The following is a 20,151-nucleotide window of genomic DNA, read 5'->3' as shown; positions in this document are numbered from 1 at the left end:
GAGAAGAAATCTTGAGTCTCTAGCATGCTGATTCTTCCCACATAACTGTGGAATGTGGGAATCAAGCAGACAAAAGCTATCTAAAAATAATCAGTTGTCTGGAACCTCCCACCAGAGATCTCTACAAGAATTTGCTGAGTAAACACTCTATTCTAGAAGTGTCATAACCACAACTGCAATAGGGGTGGGATCCCACCTGCCCCTCTACAGTGCCAAAGGTATCTCCCTGCCAGGAGCCACCTCCCTTATGGAGCTTGAATGTATGTCATACTTACTAGCCAATAGATTTAAAGGTCAATGTGCTTAGTCAATAAGTTTAAACTGTAACCTTGCTCATATAATTTGTACCCCTAAACAGTATAAAAAGTGTGTGCCTTTGTTCCTGGGCGTAACCTCTGCCCTGATTGCAGAATGACCCCAGTGCATTGGACTAGTAAACCTCTTATTTATTACATTGATCTCTGTCTCTGTGTCTCTGTGAGTGAGACATCCTGAACACAGGACTCCATGGGCTTTTCTCAAATCTTACATAAGCATATAGGATTAACAGACAGACAAATTTCCAAGCTAGTTAATATTCAGTGTTAGTAATAATTTTAATTGAACTTAAACAATATTATTGACTATTTGCTACACACTTCAGGGAGTACTCAGAACAATGCTGACATGACTGATAGTCAAATATCATGAATCAAATGTTTGTTTACTGTATAAATGATAAAATGAATTCATATAATTTAACTGTATAAATGTAGTTTATAATATACTAAGGATAATTTTAAAAACTTTCTAGATATATTTCCAGTTAAGTATGTCAAGTGACAGGAGATCTTTATTTTGCTGCCTAATGCAAGGATGTAATTTTTTTAAAAAATTATTATATTTTTTAGAATTTCATACAACATATTTTGATCAAATTAAATTGTGAACCTTGAAGTAGCTTCTTTTCTTCTCCTGGGACAAAATGCTTTCCTAAAATAACTAAAGAATGAAAGTATCTGTTAGACTCATGGTCTAAGGGAGTAGAGTCCATTAGGGTGGGAAATGCTTGACTATGAGAGGATTGACCCTGGCTGACTCCATGACAGGATTCAAACTGTCCCACCCTCCTTGGCCTCCTGTTTGGCTTCCTCCCTTTGCCTCCAAGGATTCAAACTGGCAGTTTAGAAAATTAGGTTTAAGTTCTATGTAAGGAAATTCCAGAATGGGACAAGTCTAGACATGCCGGTAACTGGAAAAACCACAGCATAGAGGCAGCCAGTCAGAAGCTGCTCCACCACTTGGCCTGTGAGTGAGCAACAGTTTCTAGGCTTCTGTGCAATCGACCTGGATAGCCATTAGAGCCCTAGCCAGTTCCAGAGACACCCATATCACCAGAGATAGAGCCAACCAATCAAGTAAAGGTGACCCATTCATCCTGTAATTCCCCTAATCTGCTTTAAATTATGCCTTCAAAGTACACACATTTGTGTCCACAAACTGATGAGTGACAAACTCTGGCATTCTCTATTTCTGCACAATAAATAGTTTGTTCTTGCATACTATTTGAGTCTTAGATATTATTCTTTTGTGAATCATTGAGCCTGACATGTGGGGCCCTGTCTGGGATTCACCGAAGACTTCTGACCTAAATATGTTAGTATTTTCTGATTTTTAAGTTGGGGTGCCCAGTTGTTTTTTGTCTTGTCTGTCTCTGTTTTGTATTTAAGCTGGAGACCTACAGTGACAAAACAGATGCATATTTTCTCACCTGACCACCAAGGGCTACAGAGGATACTCTCAATCCCCTACCAGAAGCTGGAGAACTTGTTAATTCTCTTCTAATATGTGAACCTAATGTGGGTTTTCTAGCCTCCCATGCACAGGGAGAAAGACAGTCCGAGACAGCCTTTTCCTTTGTCTAAAAGTGTCTCTTTGTGCCTGTCTGTGTATATTTTGTTTGTCCCGTTTGTCTTCTTTTGTAAGTTTCTCTTTTATTCTAAAGTACCTCATTGGGCTTGGCCATGGATCATTTTATGGACTTCCACCAAGTCACGGAAGACTCAGGTCTGGTTGTTCATCCTGGCAAACTAACCATCTTTTGCAGGAATGAATGGCCATTCATTCTATAAAGTAGGATGGTCTGTGGAGAAGACTTTTCATGCCTCCACCATTTACTGGTTAAAAGCTGTTTTTTATGACTCCAGGGACCACCCACCAAAGCCTCCTATTGGATGAGGTGCTTTTTTTGTCAGCAGCCATGCTGGTCCTATAAGATTCAAACTTAAGGACAATGGTTACCAAAGGCAAACACCAGGTGGAATTTAGGAAAACACCCTGTTCCAGGAAATGAGCTAGCCACCCTTAGCAGGGGTCCTTCACCGCCTCTCTGCATTCCCCACCAAAGGCCTCCAATGAATTCAAAGGACAATAGGCAGCAATGAATTAAAAAAGTAATAGGCCCCACCAATGAGAAATAACCAACTTGTGCTGTAACCTAAAGCCTATACCCTGAAACAGTATAAAGGGTGTGGGCCTTTATTCTTCGAGGTCGCTTCTGTCCCAAGTACAGGGCCACTCCAGTGTCCTGGATTATTAAACCTCTTGCTTATTGCATCAATTTCCATCTCCGTGTTTTCATGAGTGGGACCTCCTGGACGTGAGTACTACAGTCCCACCCTCCTTGGCCTCCTGCTTGGCTTCCTCCCTCTGCCTCCAAGGATGATCTCTGTTTTTCTCCATATGTACCTTTTTCTGCTCCTGCTGATCCTCCTCAGTCATCATAATCAGAAAAAGGAGCAGCTCCTGAATTTCTTCAGTCTCCTGTTTCCACTTGGAGTCCAGACCATACTCAGGTCTGTATTGCTCAGATGGCTGACTCCATTACAGTCCTGGCCATCCTGGTTGTGGGACACCCAGATCCTCAAGAGAGACATTTCATGACATATGTGCTGTTTTCCAGTGAATACTCTTATAATTGGAAGTTCAAGAACACCTCCCCGCCCCCATTCTCAGAAAGATCATCACCTCTTACAGGTCTTCTGGAATAAACAATGCTCACTCACCAGTCCACCTGTGATCAACATCAGGAACAGCCTTCCCTTTGGTTTGATCATACTGAAAGGTCAACATAGCTGAAGTTAGGGAGACAATCTAGGTCTACCACTGAAAGATCCCCGAAGGGAGATCCTTACTCAAGTCTCGGAAAGTCACGGACCCCAGACACAGAGAGACCATTTTGGATGTAATACGCAAAGGCGAGGTTTATTACGGAGATCTATTATGGAGCTCTCCAGGCCAACACGTATCCCACGCAGGAGACAGAGGTGTCGACCCCGAGTGGCTGGGAGAAGGGCTTTTTAAAGGAAGAAGTCACAAGCTCCAGGAGATGAGTGGTATGTCAAAAGGAAATACCAGAAATGTCACAAGGGGAAACTCTCAAATCACAGGATTTTTCTTAAGACTCTAGGGTTTAAATGAGGGGAAAGGTCAAGCTCTCATTCTCCTAGAACAGATCTCAATTGTTGTCCTTTAGGGTAAATGTTTGTCAGAGTTGATGAGGCATCTGCATCTGAAACCCATCTGGTTAGAACACAATGGCTGGAGGTCACATTGGGGACTGGAACAAACATCACAGGGGCAGAACAGAACGCATTACTCATTTACTCAGGTCAGGTGGTAAACGGAGTGTCAGTGAGTCTGAACCAGTTCTCCTGCATTTTTAACAATCTGTCTTCCTGAGTCAGATCCTGTTGCTGAGTTTTGAGCTATCTCTCACCACCACATTCTAATAAGGGGGCCTTTGGGATTCCATTTGCTAGCTCTCAAATTTGTCTAAGTATAAGCCAGATGATGCTGGGAAAGTATGAGTTTCCAAGAGAATATTCAGAGAAACTTTCTGAAGCCTATAGGACTTTTCCTCTTTTTGAACTAGAAGCCAGAGAATACCAGTCAGCCGTTGATATGGCTTTTGTTAATCAAGTTCTCTCTGACATATGTTAGAAACATCAGTATCTTGATAGCTTTTCAGGTAAGAAACTGACTGAGTTGGTAAATATAGCTAAGAAAATTTTCAACAACTGGGAAACTCCTGAGGACCAACTGACCAAAGGGCTTGGGAAAGTGCTACTAGCCATTATCAGCTGCAGCTGTCCTAATGAGAGAGAATTAAAACACCTCTCTCACAGTAGTAGTAAAGGTAAGCCTGCCTCACTGAAGGAAAACTTGTTCTCCATTAGAGAAAGTCTCATGTGCCTTTTCTGAAGAGAAAGGCCATTGGAAGCATGAATAACCTAAGAAAAATCAAAGGGAGGGCCCAAAAGTTCTGGAACCAGAACTAGATGACTGAGGGCATTAGGGCTCAACCATCCTCCATGAGCTCTGGGTAGCTATAAAGGTGGAGAGGAAGCCTATAGACTTTCTTGTAGACACAGGATCATAACATTTTGTTTGGAAACAACCACTGGGGGCATTGTCAGATTAAAGAACATGGGAACAAGCGGCACGAAGAACCATGCCCTATCCACAGACTACCCAAAGAAAGGTGTACTCGGGAGTGAGATGGGTACCCACTCATTCATGATCATCCCTGGATGACCAAATCCCCTGCTGGGAAGGGATCTCCTCACCAAAATGGGAGACCAAATCCATTTTGGCTCAGGGAGAGTAGAAGTACTAGATAGGAACAGCCCCATTCATTTTTGGCCCTAGAATAAGAGTACAAATTGTTTCCTTAACCATTACCATCTTTGAGCAGACTTCTCACAGAGGTCCCTGAGGTCTGGAAAGAAAAGAATCTAATAGGACTCTTCAATCATTTGGCCCAAGATCTAGCCAAGCTGAATCAGGCAATATCTAAGGCCCAAAGAGGCCAGAACCAGGATTACCCAACACATCAACTAGCCCTGGGTGGCAGAGATTTTGATTCCTTGTCTATCAGTATGGGATGCCTCTCTCCTTTCACTCAAGTAGTCCCATCCCAATGACTATTGACTGCTACAGGACTTGAGAGAAGCAAATAAGTCATTGGAAGAAATCTATCCACAGTTCCAAACCTGTACATCCTACTGAGCAGCCTCTCATCCAAGCACATATATACACTGTGTTCAACTTGAAAGATGCTTTCTTCAGTTTTTGTCTGGTAGCCAAAATCCAGCCTCTGTTTGCTTTCAAATGTCAAGACCTGGAGAAAGCTTTTAATGGAAAACTGAGTTGGATATGTTTGCCTCAAGGATTCAAGAACTCAGCAATCATTTTTGATGAGGTGCTGCATGAGGACTTGGCTGATTACCAGCAGGCCCACCCCAAAATAATCTAAATCAGTACATAGAAGATCTACTTATTTTGGACCCTCATTAGAGAAATGCCAGAACCACCCAAGACTTGCTGTAGGAGTCAACTTGGTTACTCAGTGTCTTCTAAGAATGCCCAGATTTGCCAAATTGAGTTCACCTATCTGGTCAACATAAATGCAAGTATGGGAGTTTCTGGTATCTACCAGATTTTGTAGACTCTGGGTGCCAGAGTTCACTGAGATAGCAAAGCCACTAAACAAAATGACCAGGGGCCAAGAAGATAAGATTGAATGGATCCCTGAGACGAGCATGGTATTTAAGACCCTGAAAAGGGTATTTTTGAAGGAACCATCCCTGGCCCTGTAGGACATTCACAAAACTTTTCACGTGTATGTGTATGAAAGAAAAGGAATAGCAAGGGGGTATTCACCCAAACTTTGGGCCTATGCAAATTACTGGTGGTTTACTTATCTAAAAAGATGCATCCAGTGGCCCAAGGGATAGCCAGGTTTTCTCTGTATCATAGCTGCCACTGCCTGCAAATTCAGAACACTAACAAGATAACCAAGAGACAGGAACTTGTTATCACCAGCCCCCATGCTATTGAGATACCCTCAATAACCCATCTAGCTAATGGCTGTAGAATAACAGACTTGTGCATTTCTAGACTTTGCTTTTTGATCCCCCTCACATAAGATATAACCCATAATCTACTCTAAATCCAGTCATCCTGCTATCTGATTTTTTTCACACTTGCAGCATGACTGCTCTGTAGTTTTGGAACGTGTCAGAACATCAGGTTGGACTTGACTGACACACACTGGAACAGGACCAGCTTCATCTGAAATGTAACTAGGTAGGTAGGACCAGCAGGATTAGACTTGGATTCGGTCATTTGGACAACTGTTTTGTCACAGGGCACTCAAGCCCTGAAAGATGAACTAGAGGCTCTATCCGAGGCTTTAAAACTGATAAAAGGGGACATATCTAACATCTATACTGATACCAGATAAGCCTTTGCTATGCTCATGTGCATGGGTCCATATACCAGGAGAGGGGAATTATTGACTGCTGGAGGATAAAAAATTATTAAAAATAAAGAAGAAATACTAACTTTACTGGAGGCCCAAATTTGTTGCCGTGGAAATCAGAACAGACTAGGTGATAAAACTGTAAAGGAGGCTGCCCAAACATCTACTGCAAACATCCTGTTAGCCTTGTCACCCCACTGGTCCCAGCCAACCCTGAATATACTGCTGAAGACAAACAGGAACAAACCAAATGCAAAGGTTTCTATAAAAGAGATGGAAAGTTACTGACCACAAGAGCTGCACCATCTTACCTGAGAAGTTTAGCTAAGCAACTTATCCATAATATTTATCTTCACACCTGGGTCATCAAAAACTCTAAGAATTACTGGGAGGGACAAAATATAAAATATGTGACCTGAGACACTTAGTTGATCAGGACACTGTCCCACCTGCCAAATCATAAACCCCTCAGGACCTGATAGAGGTTCATAAACAGGGACCAACAGCCAGGAACTAATTGGGAAGTGGATTACACAGAAATAAAGCCAGGAGATATGATACCTTTTCAGGATAATAAGGAGCCTGCCCTATGAAGAAGAATACTGTCAAAATATTGGCAAAGAAGATCCTAGAAGACATCATACCTACGTACAGTCTGCACACTCTGCTCGGGTCTGACAGCAGACCAAGCTTCATCTATCAGATAACTCAGTAGTTAACACAGATTTTGGGGACCAAATGGAAATTACAATGTACATACAGACCCCTGAGTTCAGGGCAAGTAAAGGAGGCCTTCACCAAATTAACCCATGAAACTGCTAGTCACTGGGTGACTCTCCTACTTTATGCATTATATAGGGCTAGAAACACCTCCTATATCTTGGACTTCACGACATTTGGGATTTTATATGGGAGGTTAACTCCCATTCTGCCTAACCTCCAGTCTAATACACTAGCTGAATATGATAAACTTAAGTTCTTAGAGTCTCTGGAGACCTTCAATAAACAAGAGGAAGGAACTCTGGCCTGTCATTCATCAGATTAATGAGCCAGCTCCTCCTTTCAATTACCACTATTTTGAAGCAGGTGAGAAAATCTGGATTAAGAGACACAATCACAAAACTTAGCACTGTGACCATGACCATATCAGCATCTGTGAAGGTGCATGTGATCCAGAATTGGATACATCACTCCCACGTCTAAACTGATGACTTGGAGCCCAGCCACTCAACAACTGAGGAATGTACTTAGGGGCTGCTGAGTGAATCAGCTCAGAAACAATGGAAGAAGCTGTGCACCGGAAATAAGCTTGTGCCACAGCTCTCCATACCCACATCTTGCTTAGAAAGAGCTGGTCTCTCAGAAGTGCTAACATACTCAAAGTCACAGGTGAGATTCACACTATTGTTCCCATAGCTGGCCCAAGAGGAACCCTGGTTTACCTCTGGGTGAATAAGGAAGAAGAAGGATGTGATACAAAGAAAGTTTGAGCAGGTCGTGCTTTTAGTGACCCACTTCTTCCAGTAATACTCCACCTCCAAATGTGGTCTCCCAAGATATTATTTCCAGCAGGAGACAAAATAAAAGTAAAAAAAACGAATAAAAACAAGAGCCCATATATGACACTTCACATTCAAATCCTAACAGTGTTCCTACCTGTGTATGTCACTGTTAGATCTTATACCTCTTCCATTGAGTCTTCTAATCACTATTCTAGAAAAATTAGTAACTGGAATTTCTTGACAGTCATGAAATGTCATTATACAGAGAGTCAATGTATTTGTGTGTATTGCTGCGTATATATGTCACTTACATTTTTACCATCATGGATTGCATGTATACATATAGTAATATGTTCATATGGACATGTGTTTGTGTATTTTATTTAAGAAATATTATACTATGTGACTACACAGTATATTTCAGGATTACCCAAGCACATTACAGAAATGTACTTGAGAAAGTCATCCTCATTATCGTTGTATAGATTCTCTAATGCACATAAAACATCCTTTCTGTAATAGTTAGCTGGACCCGTGAGATTGTCTCATAATGACCATCATGGTTATATCAAAACTCATTTTTCAACACCATCACCTTACTCTTCATTTTTCAGACTCAGTAAATTAAACATACTTTTTCAGGAGCAAGTAGTTATCAGAGGTGAGACCATAGGGTAGAGAGGAGTTGGGCCAATTATGTAGGAATGTCCTCCCTGCCATGTTCACTAACCCTGCAAGCCTGTTCTTCCTTCCATTTGACCTTCTCTCTACTTTATTCAAATGCTCAAATACTAGTCCTGGTCATATTCCTTTGATAGAGATAGTATTCCCTCCATATTTCCTCAATTTTGAAATTCATATTCACTTTTCAGATTGTTTATCTATTTATTCCCCTAGTATGCCATCAAACATACTCAGTGAGACAAGAAAGCTTATAGGTTTTACCTCAAAGTCTCTAGAGAAAGAATGTTATGAAAAACAAAGTAGAAGCCAAGAAAACGGTGATCCAGCAAATGATTAAATCATATGACTTTGATTTCTCTCGTCTCCAGAATTCATTATTTCATTTCATGAGCGAAAATTTCACATAATCTGTTAGATTAATCAATCAAGTAATGTTTAGCACTGACTTGCCAGGCAAAAAATATCTTTTCTCAGTGATATTTCACTAAATCTTTTAATTCTTCTTCATGTAACTGTGTTATGACTATGACTAGCTTAAATCCAAATTTTCCTAAACAGAAAGGACAAAGTTCTTAGATGCTTTAAAACCACTTACTGCTTTAATTGTACTTAAGAACACATGTTTCTTAAATGAGATATAGAGATATGTTCCTTTATTTGTTGTTATATTTAAATTACTTTTCAACTGTAAGTTTTTGTGAATCTATATGCTCTCTTAAGTGTAGGAAGTTACTTTCCATGATACATAACAGCCTTTTTTCTGATGCTACATTGTTCTAAAAGAATAATATTCTCACTTTTCTAACTGGAATCAGTAACCACTGGGAAGCTCTAGTCTGATGCCAAGAAGGGAGTTGTGAAGCTACAATCAAGAAAGCTTTGTTTGAGGGCAGTCCACCCCCACAGTTTCTCTAAAGACCTTATATCACAGTTTCTGATTCAAGCAGATAAAGTTCTTAAAAATCTATAGCAGTACCAATTTTCTCAGGGTTATCTGGATGCCCTTTTTGCCGTTTGAAGTCACTATAGGTTTTTGTGTGTGTTCCTATACATAAGACTCTAATTTGAGAGGAAGCATCTTCAGGAAGATAGGGAACTATGACAGGGAATTCACAAACAGATTAAGATTTATGAAGTAGGCCATGCTCTGTAGAATATCTTTGTATTTAAGGCCTCGTGTCCAGACTAACTATTGCTATGCTAGGGCAAAGCCAGGGCACAGTGTCAGGAAGCAGTTGTTTGATATTAATCATGTTCCCCTGTTGGCTTTGACAACAATGTTTGATGACTTCACAAACATGGTTTATCTGGACACAGTCAGATTTCAGCTGTAGGGGTCTTTCTAGAAATACTCACTTTGGAAACTTAATGCACATGTACATAGCCCATATAATCAAGAAAGGTATAATTCCATCAATGTCTTTCTCGAAATCATTGATTTTTTTTGATATTTACACTTTGATTCATAACAATAGCAAATGACAATTGTGAAGTAGCCATGAAAAAATATATGAATGGGGGTTACTACAATATGAGGAACTGTATTAAAGACTCACAGCATAGGGAAAAGCTGAAAACTACCGATTTACATAATCCTGTCCAAATTACAATAATTATTACAAATTCTTTATATCTTATACAGTATGGTTTTTGTGACAATGAAATTTACAGTAATGTTGATTCTATGCACATAACTTGCTTATTCAGGTTTAGGACATATTCCTACCTTTTGGTAACAACATCTGCTAAAAGACATTGCATTACATAACAATCACTACTGTCTCCATTTTTTATAGGGAATGCATATGGTACACATGCATGAACATGTGACTATTCTTAATTTGTGTATATATGTGTGGGTATGTTTTGAGGCCTAAGGCTGGTGTCTGGGTGTTTTCCTAGGTGTGTCTCCACTTTACATATTATGGTGGTAATTCTCACTGGAAGAACAACTTGGTTAATTTTGTTAGTCTAGCTTGCCACCTTGCTTAGAGGATTTTATATCTCCACTTTCTGAAGAGTGGAATTACAGACATGTTACCACATCTACCTGGCCCTGTTGTGCACGCTGCAGATCTGAACTCTAGGAATGTCTGTCCCTTAGTTTCCTTCCATAGGGCATCTGGCAAGGTGGTTGCATTCAGTTTCCTCTTCTGAGGAGATAAAAGGACAGCCAGGAGCTTCCTGGCTTGAGGACTAATGCAGAGACATTTTCACAGCATGCAATCTGACAGAGCCTTGCTCTAAATCCCAGTGTTTTATGATCCAGCTGATTTAAATGCTCCCTGTGTACCAGATACAGAAGGAGGTGCTACACTTGAAGCTCCTTCAGAGGAGAAGCTGCAGGGAAAGGAAAGGAATGTGGCCAACATGTGATTACAGCTAGGAAACAGGAACTTGTCCAAAACACAGGCGTATAGGCATGCCTTCAGAGCTGGGAGCACTGGGCTCTTTGGCTCAGGCATGCTGGCTGCAGATAACTCACTGTGGTAATCAAGAAGAACTAAAGTTTCCAACCCAGCTCCAATTCCTGTAATATCTTATTCTCACTTACATTAATTTCTGTTTTCTCCTCATGTTACTATAAATGCTTATGGTTAATCATTTTGTGTGTTTGTACTTTTTGTTATTTGTTACTTTTTAAAATTTGATTTAGAGGCCAGATCTCATCCTTGACCCATTTTTGTCCTTAAACTGACCATATTCTTTTCATTTTAAAAAAATATTTATTTTATTTATTTACATTTCGAATGGACAACCGCTTCCTGTTTTCCCCTCTGCAAACCCCCATCCCATCCCCATCTCCCTTCCTCTATGAGGGTGCTTTATCATTCACTCACCCACTTCTACCTAACGAACTGAGCATCCTCCTACACTGGAGTTTTAAGACTCCACAGGACCAAGGGCCTCCCCTCCTATTGATGCTGGATTAGGGCATCCTCTGCTACATACGCAGCTGGAGCCATGGGTCCCTCCATGTGTACTCTTTCATTTTTGTGAAGTTTAATTTGAAAAATACATGTTAATTCTTTGTATGGTTTATAGTTAATACCGAGAAAATTCTGATGTTCATATTTGTTAGATTACTTTTGTCTCTTTTTGAAATAGCATCTTTCTTTAAATCCTGTCATTTTCTGAAGGACTGTGAGAAGAGGATATGAGGAATGACATAGGTTCAGGATATTAAGACCCTTATAGGACATATACAGCACTGAATTTCTTAGCATTTGGTTGATTTACTTTTGCATCCTTGTCAATCACTCCCTTTGTTCCATAGTTCCAGGCAATGTTCAGTCAGTATTTAATGAATAAGGGAATGTTTTGAAAATTGATCAAATGACTAGCTTTTAACCAAGTTGTACATGGTTTGAGTCCTGCTGTTTTGAGTGTTCTGCTTTTAACAGTACACAGTGTTTTATTTAACCTACTTTGAGGAGAAAAATAATATTAACTTCAAAGGACCCAGTGAGAGTCTACCACTGAACCTACTGTTCTTTGTATACATAGTAAGTTTTGTTTCAATGCTGATGGTGTTTTCTCCAGATTTTCTATTTGTTTGGTGGGTGAGGAGGATTTGGGGAACATGAGGATAGTGTTTTACTTTGAAGCTTAGGCTATCTGGACCTTGCAATTTTCCTGTCTTGGCCACCTGAGATCTGATAGTAATTTAATGTATGAAGAAATGTTTGATCATTTGTTCCAAATCTCATAAAGACTTTAGGCAAAAATAACATGTGTATGAATTATACAGATTATTAAGTACCTATATATTATATCGTTATAGAAGTTGTTCCTAGTTATTCCTTCCACTGCCATGCTTCTAGAAATAAATGTACAAATACCTTGACCATATAGCTAGACCCTTCTTTGACAAGATTATAGCTTAAAGTACCTCATTTATTTTAACTTATACGCTGCCAGGTGGCTGGTTACCTGTGCTCAGGTATGATATACCCACTTCTCAAAACTTTGTAGTTGAACTGCTCATGTTTGACTTAATCCCAGAATTTTTTTTTCAAACCAGATAGACTCCAACTAATAGAAGAGAAAGTGGGTAAAGGTCTCAAACACATGGGTTTGCAACCCCATAGGAAAAACTATAGTATCAATCAAACAAGCTGCCCACTCTCAGAGATCACAGAGATTAAACCGCCCACCAAAGAGTACACACGGAGGGACCCACGGCTCCAGCTGCATATGTAGCAGAGGATTGTTTTATCTGGCATCAGTGGGAGGAGAAGCCCTTGGTTTTGTGAAGTCTCAGTGCTCCAGTGTAGGGGAACGCTGTGGCGCCAAGGTAGGAGTGGGTGGGTAGGTGTGGTAGCATTCTCATAGAAGCAGGATGAGAGGGTATATTATAGGTGGGTTGTGGAGGGGAAACAGGGAATGGGAATGTAAATAAATAAAATATCCAATAGAAAAGGAGAGAGCCCTCAGATTTTTCTTTGAACACACTGCTAATTTAGGCTCTCACTCAGGAAACTTTCTGAAACAATACTGAGATAATGTATTGTAGGATATGACAGGAAAAATCAAAGTTAGGGAACAAAACCATTGCTCTCTGTCGTTTTCATTTTGAGTAAACTACTGGAGAGATGGCTTAAATGTTAACAGTATTTTCTGCTTTTTCAAGGACTTGGTTCCTGGTTCCAGTACCAACAACCCCAGTGCAGATGGAAACCTGAAACCTCAGGGATTCAAGGGATTCTCTTGACTTCTGTGGGCAGCAGACATGCTTTTGGTGCACATTGATGTAAGCAAAACAAAAACATAAAACTAAAATAAATAAAGTCTTAGAATTACTTATATAGTCATTATAAGGAAATACTATTAAATATATCTTTACAAAGATACAGTGTCTACAAGAGCTTAAAATGCATTTAAGAGTTTATATACATCAACATTCATGAAATACCTTATTTACACTACGTAGCATGCTTAGTGAAAACCGATCCACTCTGAACACTGACACTACAATAGCACATGAGAAAATACTGGTCATGTTCTCTGTGCAGTTTATTTAGAAAAGAGGAGATAATTTCACTCTTGTTCCCTCATGGGCATATTGAGGGCTATGTGTTACACTTTCCATAGGTCATACATCTCTAGTTTTAAATTTTCCATGACCCTAAGTATATTTTAAAAATAATCCATTTAAAATTAAATAAATAAACAAGATAATATCATTCTGTTCTACATCTGGAGAAAAATATCTAAAGAAGGAATTTTTAAAACTAATCTGAGCCCAGCATTTTTATGTCTAGATGGTTTTCAAGTTATAACTGGTTCTTAATCCAACCTTACCCACTAGATGCATTTCACCCATCCCTTCTTCTGTTCCTGTTGAAATAATGCTTGTTCTAGTCAACTTCCCATCTATGTTGTGTTTTGAGGAGATTTTTGGCTTTACTACATTTACTCATTTTTAAAACATTTTTAAAATTTTCATGTAAAAAACAGTTTCTGTGGAAATAAAGGGAAAATAGTGGCATCTTGGCTTACAGAGAGGTGAATTCTGTAACTTTAAAAAAATTGTGAAATTCTAACTGTAAAATAATAGCATAGCTGTAAGAAAATGGTTGTGATAAAGCAGTATGACTATGACTAAAAACCTCATCCATATTGTGAGAAGAAGTCGTGTTTTGGCAATAATTCTGTTCAGAATAGAAATTTTAGGAACTGTGATAAAGCTTTATGCTCAGCTACTGTGTTGAGAACCTAATATTGAGAGTACCCTGGGGGTAGTCAGAGTTTGGAGAGGAGATGGGGGATGGAGGTGATTATGACCAAAATGTAATGTATGAATCTATGAAAGAATTACTACTACTATTTTATAGTTAGTATGAAAGTAGCCAAGGAGTATTTTATGCTTCAGAGCTAATGTGAAATTAGGTACCCAAACTCCACATATCAGTAGTCTCAAATACAGGGTGATACATTAACCTTTAGTGCCTGGAAAAAAAAAAGATAAACCTAAATGTTGACCTTTGGCTCAGAATAGGAAGGATAATAAGACAGGAAAAACCAGAAAGCATTAAAATTATCAGAAGAGTTTGTCTTGAATTTTAAATATGGCCTACATACAGGAAAACCTGATAGGACTCTACAGCCAGTCAGTTTAAGTTTAAAAAAAAATGGTATAGAAGAATTCAGTTATTTTAATCCTGGTTTTGATTGAATTAACGTATTTTGAGAAATGGGGCTCTTCTAATTAGGTTCAACCCTGAGGCCTGTGACAAGTTTTCAATATGAATTTTCCCGTTGAAAGCAATAGACTCCTTGTTATACTCACCTGTGGCAAATCCTGCTTTATCTGCTGATCCGCAAGAAAGTTACTGCCAACCCCCACCCTTTGATGAACAATTAGCAATCAGTGGGCTGGAATAAAACAAGTATATTGTGTCACATGCTAGTAGTGTGCAGCTCCACAGAGTTCTTTTTTTTTTTCCTTTCATGAATAAAAAGAATCTCTGATTTTAAAAATCATAGTGAAAGAATTTTAGCAAAGCATTCAGCAAACTTAACCCTAAAATATAGCTGTAAACCATGGCAGATACTTTACCATGAGGTAAAATCACTCTTACAACTTATAGAAGTGGGCTAATTTGACAAAAAATGATAGTCACTCTCTATTTTCAGTCTTGCTACTTATCAGTGAAATTACACTATGAAATTTATTTACAGTACTATGAAGGAAAGAAAGAAATACAGTTAATTTTCTCAGTGTACCTTGTTCTATTCCAACCATTTATCCTCAATTTCCTCTAGCCTTGAATGAGAATCAAGCTACTCTCTCTCCTTATTTATCACTCTCCCCAATCCTTGCAATCCTTCTTTCTCTAGCTTTTGCCATCTGTCTACCTCTCCCCTCCAGGCACCTCACTTTCCTTCATGCTTTCCTTTATTCTCTATCACTCGATACTCATATGACCTCTTCACTTCCTAGTTGGAGCTCTTGGTATTTTCACTTAGTTTATTCATGCAGAGGCCTGTAGATTCCCTTAATTGAAGATGACTGAGAGGTGGAGAGACAATATACGTGACAGCATTATGGCAGAAGTAGAGAAGAGAGAAGCATGAAAGATGTGGTTGTTTTTGTTGTTTGTTTGTTTGTTTTGTTTTGTTTTTCAGCAAAGTGATGCCATTGTAAGTAATAAAAATGCTTCTAGATATTAGGAAAGGAATTTTGTCTACAAGTGTCTCCCTTGGCCATCATCAAAGAAGGTTCCTCTTGCAGTAGATGATAACCAATACAGAGACCCACAAATAGACAACATGCAGAGTCAGAGACCTTGGAAAACTGGCTTTTAAGTAGGATGTAGTCATCAAACCCCTCCTTTCAAGGCTCAGGGAGCCATTCAGATAAGGAGTCAGAAAGATTGTAAGAGCCAATAGGTATCGAAGAAACCAAGAAAACATTGTCTTCCAGACACAACAGGATAGATAGACAAATGAACTCACAGACACTATGAAAGTATGCCCAAGGCCTGCACAGGTCTAAGCTAGATGCAGTCCTGACACTGACAGGGAGAAGCTGACACTAACCTCCATCCCTAATTAACAAATAATCAGCAGCTTGCAAAGGAAAACATAGTTTCTCCAGTGGATTCTCATTGGGTAAACAAACCACACTTGAGTATAGACCCAGTACTCAGGAAGAGATGGAGAACATAAACAAAATTAATGTTATTTTTGTAGGATTTTTACTCATATGTCTTTGTTTGGGCAGGACTTTTCTTATCTTTTTAAAAAAAGAAATACAAAGTTGCTTTTTTAAACCACGTCATATTGTTTTATAGATTTGGGGAATTGAGCCTGGTTGCTCTGGAAGAGCAGTAAGTGTTCTATTCAATACCCTACAGAAGGAGAATGGAACAAATATAGAATCATAAATACTTCATTGAAGACTATTTAAATGGGAATTCCTTCAAAGTCTGTAATGCAAGCCAAGAGATTGATGAGGTAGTAAATATGCATGTGAACTCCATTTATGTTTTATTTTTTGGGGCAAACTCTCAAGGACCAAGTGGACAGACATTTTGAGAATATTTACCAAATCAACATGCATTTATTTATGTCTGTCAGAGATGACAGGCTCAACTGTTGTGCTATAGACTCAATAACTGGTGAATATTCTTAAATAATAGAAAACTGAGCTCGGCAGCTGTCTTTGCTTGGCAGTGCTACCCTTAGAGAGAACTCTCTAATAGAGCAGTAAGAATGACAGTGGAGGGTGACTTTGGATGGAATTATACTCGGTATGTGGTTACACACCTGCATGAACATAAGTGGTTTTTAAGTTGGGGGTTATTTCCACCAAGAAGTGAAACAACAGCTTGCTACTTCTATTTCTAGAGACTAGAAATGTGTCTAAGAGGTATTTTCTTGTATATCCCTGTTAAACTTTTAATGAAATCAACTCATGTGACTGGAAACATGTTACTGGTTAGATGTAATTTTCTTAAAATAAATTTAGACAAAAATTTAAAATGTTATGAAGTGAAACTTTTAAAATACTTATTAAAAATTGAACAAAAACAAAAATATCATGGAAGTTTTTCCTTTTTATGAGTTCTTTGAGATATTTGTATGTGTTGTGACCATACCTGTCCCCGTTGCCAACTCATGTTGCCATTCACTTCCAGACATACTTTTTTTGGTCTTTGAGACAATTACTTTAGTATAGTGCATCTTCATTTCCATTCATGGAGGATAAAGTTTGGTTTTTCTTGGAATGCTTCCTTAATTTTGATTTTTATTTACTATCATATTATTTTGTGGTTTGATAGGTGGCTGGTACAGGCATGAAATTCTTTACTGTTCTTAGATGCTCTAATTAAGCTCCAAAACTATTGATTTCTGCCATTTTTTTGTCAAACATGACAACCTTAAGTTTGCTACTATGTCTATGCTGTCACCAAAAGTCTAGTGAAGCTGACCATGGCTTTTATAAGACAAATCAACCCGGAAGAATTCTTCGTGTGCCCCACAGATCACAAGGAATGGAATAGACACACTGACCACACACTTCAATGAAGAGCTACCGTCTAGTTATCTGTGCTGGATAGTTTTATGTTAGCTTGACACAAACTAAAGACATTTCAGTGGATGAAACACCAATTAATAGAATGCCCTATAAGATTACATTGTAGTCCAACCTGCAGGGCAATTTCGTTAATGAACAATGGAGGAGGTTCAGCCCCTGGGCTGGTGGTCCTACATTCTATATGAAAATAGGATAGGCAAGCCAGGATGAAGAAGTCTCTGTGGATTCTATGTCAGTTTCTGCCTCCAGGTTCCTGACCCACGTGAGTTCCTCTTTTGGGCATGGTGCTCAACAACAACAACAACAACAACAACAACAACAACAACAAAAGCAACTAAGACAGTGTCCATGAAAGCTGTCTGGATAGAAGTTATGATCCAAGTTTCAAACTTACTATTATTTCATCTAAAAGGCTTAAAATTATAGGTAGAATAAAACAGTTAAATCATATAATCTGCAGAAGTATGGATAGAAATTTTGAGTTTCTGCAAGAAGTGCCTTTTTTAAAGTAAACTTCCAGACTCATGATTTTATGGAAATGCTAAATTGGAACTCAGCTTTCTTTTTCTGCTGAATTATTTTTCATGGCAGAATTTCCAGTTGCATAAAAGATTAAGTAAAAAAGCGTATTATTCACCCACAATTTCCATCCTGAAAAATACCAAGGTTTGCATCTTTACTAACACTTCAGGAAGAAATAACTTGGACAATAAATCGCAAACTGTGGATTACAAACAAGCAGCCTGGAGAGGTAAATGGGAGGCCGGAGAGTTGCGAATTTTTATTATAACAAAAATAGATTTTTGCTTTGATTTTAAAGTATTTTGCAACAACTATCATTTTGTATTTAAACTTCATTTCTAGTTGAGCTCATCAATATACGTACTGTTTTTTTATGTATGTTGACTGAAACCCATTAATGGAAGTGTCTCCTATACTAGTAATCATTTTTGTTAAAATGATTTAAATAATTAAATAATTTTATTGAGCAAAGTTCTTTTTGGCTAGAAGCCTTCACAAGTTCAGGTCTCTGATTCTGGTTGATTGTAAAGAACACAGTGGTTCAGCCATAGAGACCTCTGCTCAGTTAATTCCTGCTATTATTGTAAGGAACTCAGCTACTTCTTGGAGGACTGATGTCTTTGTATCTTACACACTCAATAGCCAAGGACCCATGATCTCTTTCACACAATAGTCCCATGGATTGTACTGGATCTCTGAGCAGATCACAGAGAATATTTCCCATGACCTGTAAAACATGCTTCTGTGAGAGAGGATAATTTTTAATTCAGTAAGAACTGGACTTCCATTTCTCCTATTTATCTACAGAGAAGAGTAGAAAAGCTCCAAAAATTTACTGAAGGACAGGCAGCTTAGATACTCATGCCAAGAAACATTTGCAATTATTCATGGCCAGGGAAATTTGAAATTTGCAACTCTCAGAATGTCAGAATGCCTGTGCATCTCAGTAAAACAAAAAAGCTCAATTTATTTTCTGTATCAGTAAATGTTTAGATCATATTGCAAGAAACTGAAAGCTTAAATTGAAGTAGTCAAGAAAGGAAGGCTGCTAGAAGTTCCTGGCATTATTATTGTGTCTAGACTAGAATACATCTCATCAGAATATAAACCTTAACCAGGCAGAGTTTTCAGTTAAGCACATAAAAACTCATTACCAGTATTATTAGTATTGAAAAAGTTTACCTTAAAAAGTGGCCAGTGGCAGAATCCTGGGGCGTAAACAAATAAATCATCAAACAAACAAATAAACAAAGTACAATACAAAATGGTCATTTATTATTCTTACCACAGGAGAAGTTAAACCTTTATAAACTTAAGGCAGGCATTATTGTATGCCAGATTCCTAACTGTGCCCAAAGGTATCAGAAAGTAACTCCAGAAGCAAAAGTTAGTCATAAGGTGGCATTATAAGATTCATTCCATGCTTCGTACTGTCATGACAATGGCAGATAGGGTTCTTTGTTAAAGTTAAAATAAAGTAAACTTTCAAAGGGTGATGATACTTATAAAGAGACATTTACAGAAACCAACAAACTGAAGAATAGATAGGAAAGTTTAGAATGTCTAGATTTTTATGAGTTGAGTCCATGCTGAAAATTTCACTATGTGTTATCAGATAACAAAATAGATTTAAAATCTATAACATGGGTTTGCTTTAGGGAAGAGAAAAAGGGGTTTTCAGAAGGAGGAAGAGGAAGAGAGACGAATTGGGAGAAAGGTTCAGTGAGGGCTGAGGAGAGGCAGAAAGAAACAGGGTTATAGAATTCCAAGTTCAGAATACAGGGAGCTTGGTCACACCTGCTATAAACATATTCTTAAATCATTTATCTCCTATCTGCTAAAATGGATGCTTATTAATTTATAGCATAGAGCCCCTCAGCAATGCTCATGCGATTTCTCATATTATTGCTTCGTAATGAGTTATTTTTCAAATCAATAAAACAATGAGTTTATAGTAGTTACAGGAATGCCTATGGTAAGAATATAAGATGGTGACTAGGTTTCTGAATGACTATGCAATCTGTCCTTGTTGTACCTCTTAAATATTCTGTTGTATTTGTAAACACAAAGATCATAGTTAAGACACTTTCCAC

Source organism: Rattus norvegicus, chromosome 8 (assembly GCF_036323735.1).
Source record: "Rattus norvegicus strain BN/NHsdMcwi chromosome 8, GRCr8, whole genome shotgun sequence".
Classification (NCBI taxonomy): Eukaryota; Metazoa; Chordata; class Mammalia; order Rodentia; family Muridae; genus Rattus; species Rattus norvegicus.
This window is presented reverse-complemented; position numbering follows the sequence as displayed.